This window comes from Nerophis lumbriciformis, linkage group LG32, assembly GCF_033978685.3.
Source record: "Nerophis lumbriciformis linkage group LG32, RoL_Nlum_v2.1, whole genome shotgun sequence".
NCBI lineage: Eukaryota > Metazoa > Chordata > Actinopteri > Syngnathiformes > Syngnathidae > Nerophis > Nerophis lumbriciformis.
Genome location: NC_084579.2, coordinates 11,959,618 through 11,969,470, shown reverse-complemented (window position 1 = coordinate 11,969,470; position 9,853 = coordinate 11,959,618).

Below are 9,853 nucleotides of genomic sequence, written 5' to 3'. Positions count from 1 at the left end.
GAACAATGCAACATTTGACGTCACTATGGGAAGTTTTGACGGAGCAGAAACGTGTGAACTCGTTGGGAGTTTCCTCCTCTCCCAGCTCGCTAGCCTCAATCTGAACCTTGGTATTTACCGTGATGACGGACTGGCAGTGTGTCGCGCCTCGCTAAGGAGCAGCGAGAATACCAAGAAGCGCATATGCCAAATTTTCAAAGAGAACGGCCTACGGATCACGATTGAAGCCAACAAGCAAACCGTCAACTTCCTTGACGTCACTTTCAACCTGAGAAATAACAGCTACCAACCATTCACGAAACCCAACACAACACTCCAATACGTGCACCATGACAGCAACCACCCACCCACCACCACGAAAAGAATACCTACCGGAATCAATAAAAGGCTATCGATGCTGTCATCTAGCAAAGCTGAATTTGACCAAGCAACCCCCCCGTACCAAAAAGCCCTTGATGAAAGCGGATACAATTTCACCCTCACCTATGAACCCACACCAGGAAACCAGCCAAAAAAGAACAGAAAACAAAACGACATCATCTGGTACAACCCCCCATACAGCAAAAACGTCTCAACGAACATTGGACACAAATTCCTCAATCTGATTGACAAACACTTTCCCAAAGACAACAACCTAAGAAAAGTATTCAACAAGAACAACATTAAACTGAGCTACAGCTGCATGAACAATATACGACAAATCATCTCAAACCACAACAAAACAATTGCAAATGAGCCGTCGACCCCCAGTCAAAGCGACTCCAAAACCAACAAAGCATGTAACTGTCGAAAGAAACCTGATTGCCCCCTCAACGGGGGGTGCTTACAAACATCAGTTGTCTACCAATCTAAGGTAATACGCAAGGGCATTAACACATCCGACACATATGTAGGATTAACCGAGGGTGAATTCAAAACCAGATGGAACAATCACAAGGCTTCTTTCAGGAACAAAAACCTGCGAAATACCACAGAACTCAGCAAACACATTTGGGACCTCAAAGACAATAATGTTGAATATTCAATAACATGGCAAATTCTTGCATCCAGCACACCTTACAATAGTGGTAATAAAAGATGCAACCTATGCTTGAAAGAGAAACTGTTTATTATTTACCGTCCAGACCTGTCATCCCTCAACAAGCGCAGCGAAATTGTAACAACATGCCGCCATAGACGGAAACACCTCCTAGGTAACACATGAGCCAATCACCACGCCCCTAGGCCAGCCTGTACCCACCCACTCTGTGCCCTATATAAACCATGGTATGCGAATGCTCCCATTAAAATCTCCTGATGATTGAGGGTACCCCCCCTCATGAAACAGGCCTGTAGAGATGAAATAGTCTTGTGATTTTTTTCCCACACATACATATATATATATATATATATATATATATATATATATATATATATATATATATATATATATATATATATATATATATATATATATATACAAAGTTCAGTAAATAATTTAAATTTGGAACACAGCATCATCATTTTCACACATTTTTGGCTGTTTGAGGTAGAGAGTGTTTTAACGTAGAGTTCTAATTCTTTTTTAAAGGCACAACAAACAAGTATTGAGAAACTTACATTTATGAATATAAAACTTAGCCAATAGTATAATGAGGATGCAAAGGTAAAATTCCTTTTCAATTTTTTTTAGGTATTACTCAAACTTTTCTTTTTTGTGTGTGTGTTTAAGATTCCAGTTTTTGAGGTTTAATAAAATAGTGGATTGATGAAAAGTGTTATCTACCAGACCTATTTTAGTATTTTTTCTTTCTTTTTTTAAATTTTATTTTATAAACCTTTATTTATAAACTGCAACATTTACAAACAATCGAGAAATAATAATAATAAAAATAAGTACAAAAACAGTACAAAGGTATTACTCAAACTTTTTTTTATTATTTTTTTTAAACCTTTATTTATAAATTTCAACATTTACAAACAGTCGAGAAACAATAATCAAAATAAGTACAAAAACAGTACAAAACAGCGCCAGGGGGTTGTAAATTCAAAGTAACTAAAATAGAATGCAAAATATACATATAAAATAAACAAAGTGCAAAGCCATAGGCTCACTAAATTTCAGTAAATAACTTAAATTTGGAACACAGCATCATCGTTTTCACAGCTTTTTGGTTGTAAGAGGTAGAGAGTCTTTTAATGTAGAGTTCTAATTCTTTTTTAAAGGCACAAAAAACAGGTAGGGTATTGAGAAACTTACTTTTATGAATATAAAACTTAGCCAATAGTATAATGAGGTTGCAAAGGTAAAATTCATTTTCAAATTGTTTTAGGTATTACTCAAACTTTTTATTTATTTATTTATTTTTTTCCAATTTTTGATGTTTAATAAAATTGTGGATTGATGAAAAGTGTTATCTACCAAACCCATTTTAGTATTTTTTTTTTAAATTTTATAAACCTTTATTTATAAACTGCAACATTTACAAACAATCGAGAAATAATACTAATCAAAATAAGTACAAAACAGTACAAATCAGCACCAGGGGGTTGTGAACTCAATAAAGTAACTAAAATAGAATGCAAAATAGATATATATAACAAAGCGCAAAGCCACAGCATCATTGTTTTCACAGCTTTTTGGTTGTTAGAGGTACAGAGTGTTTTAACGTTGAGTTCTAATTCTTTTTTAAAGGCACAAAAAACAGGTTGGTATTGAGAAACTTACTTTTATGAATATAAAACTTAGCCAATAGTATAATGAGGTTGCAAAGGTGAAATTCCTATTCAAATTTGTTGAGGTATTACTACTTCACTGAGATGCAGTGATGTGACGTCACAACAATGGCGTCATTAAAAATATTTATCTGTATTTATTGGTAATTATTTTCCTACAACAAAGGTTTGTTGTGAGGACTGTACAAACAAAACAACATATGAGCTTACAGTAATCAGCCATGTGTTTGGGGTTGTCTTACATTCGAACACAACACTGTAAAATCAAACCTTGTCACAGCTGCATGTGAGAAACCTCAGATTTCCCAACTGTCTTAAATGCAGCACAAGTTATCACAAAAAAAAAACATTATTAGCATTTTATTCTCTTTTTTTCCAAAATCAAGTTTTCTCAATTTATTTCAGGCTTGTGGACATTTTACTGTGAAAAATGTCATTAATAAAGCAACCTTTCAGTTAAGACTAGTTTTTAAAAATGCTTTATTTAATACACTAGCTTATTTTCCTCACTGAGGAAGTCATATGTTCTGCTTTTAGGGTTACTTTTTTGTTTTGTTTTGCTCAAATGATATATTTATATTTATTTTTTTTAGTTTGCTCAGAAGCACACTGCATGCGGTTATACATAACGATAGTAAGAAACATCATGTACAGTGAATGCATGTCATGTGGTCAATTATTGTATTAATAAATAAAAGGATGAATATTTTTCCAAAAGTAAAATACATTTGACACGTGTGTGTGTGTGTGTGTGTGTTGTTTTTTTTTTTTTTTGGGGGGGGCGGGGGGGGGGGGTATTTATACGTTAATGTTTCAATTTTGCTGCCACGCTCAGTTTTCTTTGTGCCCTCAGTCTCCTCTTGGATAACATCAAGGCTTCAAAAGGGAACCACACTTTTTTGGAATTTTGCCTATCATTCATAATCGTTATGAGAGACAAGAAGACAAAAGTTTTATTTGGGGTTTTTTGCATTCTAATTTGTAAAAATCGTCTCGATCTAGGTGGCTAGTAGAGATGCGCGGTTTGCGGACACAACCGCGGAGTCCGCGGATAAACCGCGGGTCGGGCGGGTAAAAATAGATTTTAAATAGATGCGGGGCGGTTGGCGGTTGAACCAATTCGGAAATATATATACATAGTTAAATGTTGTTACCCACATACGAAAAACAAGCAGCACTCTTTGAAACAGTCAATTATTAATCAGGCACCGCGTCCCAGCAACAAGTGGCGCAAGTGAGCGCTCCTTCAGCGCAGCAGGGCGCATTTTAGAGGCCAGGCGCTCTCGCATGAATCCTGGCACTGTAGATGCCATTTTATTCCTGCATAGTGCTAACAAAAAAAAAAGTAAGTAGACATACGGTTGGATATGTTAAACAAATTAGTCTACGTTACCTATAGGCTATACCAAATAAGCCCATGTCTAACCTATATTGAGTTCGGTCAGCTAAATAATTTTGATGGTTACGTGTTGTTTGGGCGCACTACAATGCAAAGGAATTAAGGCAAGTGCGTTGTTTATTGTGTTTTTTTTCTATTCGAGATATACTACTATGTGTGAATAATTATTTGGCCTCGCTTTCAAGTGAAGCGCATCTCCGATTGGCGACAATGTAAGGATATTTAGCCTGCTTTGTTTGTCGCGACCGTCTATTTTCATTATAATTCAAGTTTGATGATAAAGTGCAGTCTGATGGGTTTGATTTCCCCCCTTCAGCTATTTGCCTTGGCCAATAATTTGCAGGTAATTTGTTATTATTATTTATTTTATTTATTTTTGTTTAAATAGAGATGACATACATATGTTATTGTATAATTTAAGTTTGTGCGCGTGATTGACAGCCTAAGGCTTATGAGGCACATTTTTTATTTATTTTTTTATTTCAACTTAAAAACGTATGAGCCTATGCCTATGCCTACAACATAGGCTATGTGTTTATCTTTATTTTCCTGCCTGTCGTTGACAATGGAGATTGTCTGATATTTTGTCATGGCTGCAGATCAATCAATAAAGGTTCATCTTTGTCGTGAAATTGTTCACTGTTTCACTGTGCACCCCGCCCTCGTCCCTACTTGAGCATTATAATGTTAACAAGTTAATATTCATTGAAATAAATTCAGAACATTTTTTTTACCTAACGAAAATATAGGCCTAGTCTTTCTAAAACATTTTTTTAACTTCTTAAAAGCCTCGTTCTGCTTTCTGCAACTGCGCACACAAAGTGTGAGGAACGCACTCCTGATCTGAGGGCATTGGCAACAATAGTCAACACTTTCTTAATGGAAATGACAATAATATTATAATAATGATAAATAATGTTATCACGCATTAATATATCTTAGCCACTAATGTGTGGCCAAGATATATTAATGCGTGGCACGCAGTTTCTGCTACATTGGATCAGTCTCCTTTCTTTAACAGGCAAAAGCTTTATAACCTCACTAATATGCTTGCATCGTCTATATTAGATATATAACAACTGGCGGATGGCGGGCGGGTGTGGTTTTGATAAAATGTTGGTTCGGGTGGATGCGGATGGTTGACAACTTTTGTGATGCGGTTGCGGATGAAATAATTGCCTATCCGCGCATCTCTAGTGGCTAGCAATGCAATGGGAGCAATTCATTATACCGCAAAATCACTTAGAAAATGCATCCAAAAATCACCAACAATACTTCATTTACGTTCCGCAACCTGTATAATAACCAAGCTGTAGCAACATTGTTATTGTAAGAGCGAACAAGGAAGAACTATTTTTCCAGCGGAGTAACACATCGGCCGCAATATAGCTACTGCAAGAGATCGCGTTTGAGTTCGTAATGCACAACATGGAAGTTAATTTGTGTCTTTATTACAAAAGCGGGCTTCACGGTGGCAGAGGGGTTAGTGCATCTGCCTCACAATATGAAGGTCCTGAGTAGTCTTGGGTTCAATCCCGGGCTCGGGATCTTTCTGTGTGGAGTTTGCATGTCCTCCCCGTGACTGCGTGGGTTCCCTCCGGGTACTCCGGCTTCCTCCCACTTCCAAAGACATGCACCTGGGGATAAGTTGATTGGCAACACTAAATTGGCCCTAGTGTGTGGATGTGAGTGTGAATGTTGTCTGTCTATCTGTGTTGGCCCTGCGATGAGGTGGCGACTTGTCCAGGGTGTACCCCGCCTTCCGCCCGATTGTAGCTGAGATAGGCTCCAGCGCCCCCCGCGACCCCAAAAGGGAATAAGCGGTAGAAAATGGATGGATGGATGGATATTACAAAAGCTTTTTTCTGACACTGAATTTATATAACTGAATATTTTGTGTTTGAATTTTGTGAACTGATTTTTTTATTTTTTTATTTTTACATCACATTATGCTGACAATTTAATTGAAAAAAATTGAGTGTAAAACAATTTAGTGTATAAAAAGTCAGTGCTGAAAAATTCAGTGTCCAAAAAATTACCGCTTCAAAATGCAAGACTCGTTTCTGGTAAATTAAGACTGAAGCAATGGATTTTGTCTCAGAACCAGCCAATGAGATGTCAAGTTTGAAGTCATGTGACACGGGTCTTGCAAAACAGCATAGGAAAAAAAAGCTGTTAACTGTGCTACCTGGGCATAATACAACATAATTAACATTTCAATGCGGCCCGCTGTATGCGAACCCCAAAAGGGACAAGCGGTAGAAAATGGATGGATGGAAGGAGGTGGTCTGCAGTCGAGGGGCAACGTTTATATATTCTCAATATTCAGTGTTTTATTGTTCATATTTAGTATTGCAAATCACACGTTATGTATTTGCATGTACATTCTGAATGTATTTTCAGTAAAAAAATAAAAAATAAAAATAAAAAGACCATTTCAAAAACGGAATGTTATTTTTTAGTCAGAATGTTAGGTTACGTTAAAGTTAAAGTACCCATGATTGTCACACACACACTAGGTGTGGCGAAATTATTCTCTGCATTTGACCCATCACCCTTGATCACCCTCTGGGAGGTGAGGGGAGCAGTGAACAGCAGCAGTCGCCGCGTCCGGGAATAATTTTTGGTGATTTAACCCCCAATTCAAACCCTTGATGCTGAGTGTCAAGCAGGGAGGTAATGGGTCACATTTTTGTAGTCCCATTTTTACATTTTTAAATTAAGTCATAAATTACTTTTTTTTATTATTATTGAAATTATTTAACTTTTTTTTTAAATTATGTTTATGCCTTCTTTTTTTTTTTTTTACCAAAACCCAGTTTGTTATGGCATTAACACAAAATATGCAATGTTCCCCCCAATTGTTTTAAAAAGTGGAATAATATTTGATGTGAAGCAATTGGAGCCTTAAAGAGGTCAATAATTCATAACATTGAATTTGCCTAATTATTTATTATATAATATTATTTTTTGCACAATGAGAGTTTAAAAAAATGTCCCATTAAAAGTGTTGGGGATCCAAAAGGGTCCCACTCATAAAAGTGTTAAAAATAAGTCATATCATTTTTTATTTTTTTTAAATATTCAACGCTTAAGTCTCTTGATCAACTTCCAATCTATCCGTTGATTATCAGCTTTTATAATTTTTTTAAGTTTTTTAGTTTTTTATGCCTTTTTGAACGATAACTTAGTTTTTGATGTAGCAAACACACAAAATGTACAATTTTTCCCCCAAAAAATATTTCAACGTGGAATTTCTGATGTGAAGTAATTGGAGCCTTGAATATGTCAGTAATTCATAACAACATTGATTTTGATTCATAATTATTTTTTGAGCAATGACAACTTTAAACGAAAAAAATTGCCTGTATGGCAGCTTTGTGTTATTAGAGTCCACATTGCAACTTTTTCTCTTAACATTTCACCTGTTTCTCTTTTATTCCCCTTTTTATTTAATTTGTTAAACAGTACTTTTAGAGTATGCTGCAGGCCTTTAAAACATTAGGTGCGGGCCGCAAATGCTTTGCACAATCTTAGCATTCTCTCGATGAGCTAACTCTTTCAAGACTGTTGGAAAACCATTTCAGGTGACTACCTCTTGAAGCTCATCGAGAGAATGCCGAGAGTGTGCAAAACAGTAATCAGAGCAAAGGGTGGCTATTTTGAAGAAACTAGAATATAAAAGATGTTTTCAGTTATTTCACCTTTTTTTGTTAAGCACATAACTTCACATGTGTTCATTCATAGTTTTGATGCCGTCAGTGACAATCTACAATGTAAATAGTCCATCCATCCATGCATTTTCTACCGCTTATTCCCTTCGGGGTGGCGGGGGGCGCTGGAGCCTATCTCAGCTACAATCGGGCGGAAGGCAGCGTACACCCTGGACAAGTCGCCACCTCATCGCAGGGCCAACACAGATAGACAGACAACATTCACACTCACATTCACACCCTAAGGCCAATTTAGCGTTGTCAATCTACCTATCCCCAGGTGCATGTTTTTGGAAATGGGAGAAAGCCGGAGTACCCGGAGGGAACCCACACAGTCACGATGAGGACATGCAAACTCCACACAGGATCGAACCCAGGACCTTCGTATTGTGAGGCAGACGCACTAACCCCTCTTCCACCGTGCTGCCCTAAGTCCAATGTCATGAAAATAAAGAAAACACATTCAATGAGAAGGTGTGTCCAAACTTTTGGCCTGTACTGAAATTGGAGTCTTAAAGAGGTCGATAATTCATCAAATTTAATTTACCTAATAATTTATTAGGTAAAGTGTTGGGGATCCAAAAGTGTTAAAAATAAGTCATAATGTTTTTTAAACGTTCAACGCTTAAGTCTCTTGATCGACTTCTGATCTATCTGTTGTTATTCTTTTTTTTTTTTAAGTTTTTTTTTTGCCTTTTTGCCAACAATAAATTTGCTTTTGATGTAGCAAACACAAAATATACAATATTTTCCCCAAAAAATATTTCAATGTGGAATTTCTGATGTGAAGTAATTGGAGCCTTGAATATGTCAATAATTCATAACAACATTGATTTGGATTCATTATTATTTCATTTAAAAGGAAAAAAAATTGCCCATATGGCAACTTTGTGTTATTAGAGCAGTGGTTCTTAACTTGGGTTCGATCGAACCCAAGGGGTTCGGTGGAGCCTCCACCGCGGAGGTCAAGACACACCCGACTCATCGTGTAAATAAAAACTTCTCCCTCTCGGCGTATTACAGATACCCCCAAACAATGTTCCCTCTAATTTTCCATCTGATTTGCAGGTCTGTAATTTGTTGTGAGTTCATGCACTGTGTTGGTTTTGTTCTTTGAACAAGGTGATGTTCATGCACGGTTCATTTTGGGCACCAATAAAAAAAACATATTACTTTGTCTGGAATTTGAAAAAAAAAAAAAAAACATTTATTTTTCACTAAAGAAAGGTTTGGTGAATGCGCATATGAAACTGGTGGGGTTCGGTACCTCCAACAAGATTAAGAACCACTGCATTAGAGTCTTTGATTGATTGATTGAAACTTTTATTAGTAGATTGCACGGTACAGTACATATTCCGTACAATTGACCACTAAATGGTAAGACCCCAATAAGTTTTTCAACTTGTTTAAGTCGGGGTCCACGTTAATCAATTCATGGTACAAATATATACTATCAGCATAATACAGTCATCACACAAGTTAATCATCAGAGTATATACATTGAATTATTTACATTATTTACAATCCAGGGGGTGGGATGTGGAGGGGGTTGGGGCGGGGGGGTTAGGTTGGGTTGCTATCAGCATACTTCGGTCATCAACAATTATATCATCTGAGAAATGGACATTGTAACAGTGTAGGTCTGACTTCATAGGATATAGAATAGAATAGAATAGAATAGAATGGACTTTATTGTCATTATATTTGCATATAACGAGATTAAGGACTCCAATTTAAGGTGCGGTAGTGGGAACAAATATGGGGTAAAAATAAATTAAATTACACAACAGGTAATAAAGAAAAAACTAACAATTGAAATAAACAGACTACTATCCAATAAAAATGATAATAAATAAAGGATATGTACAGCGAGCAGTGAACATAGTGAGCTCAGAAAGCATAAGAACAAGTATATACATTTGATTATTTACAATCCGGGGAGGTGGGATGTGGTGGGGGGAGGGTGTTAGTCTAGGGTTGTAGTTACCAAGGAAGTCACAATCTTCGTTCAACGAATGTTCTGCAA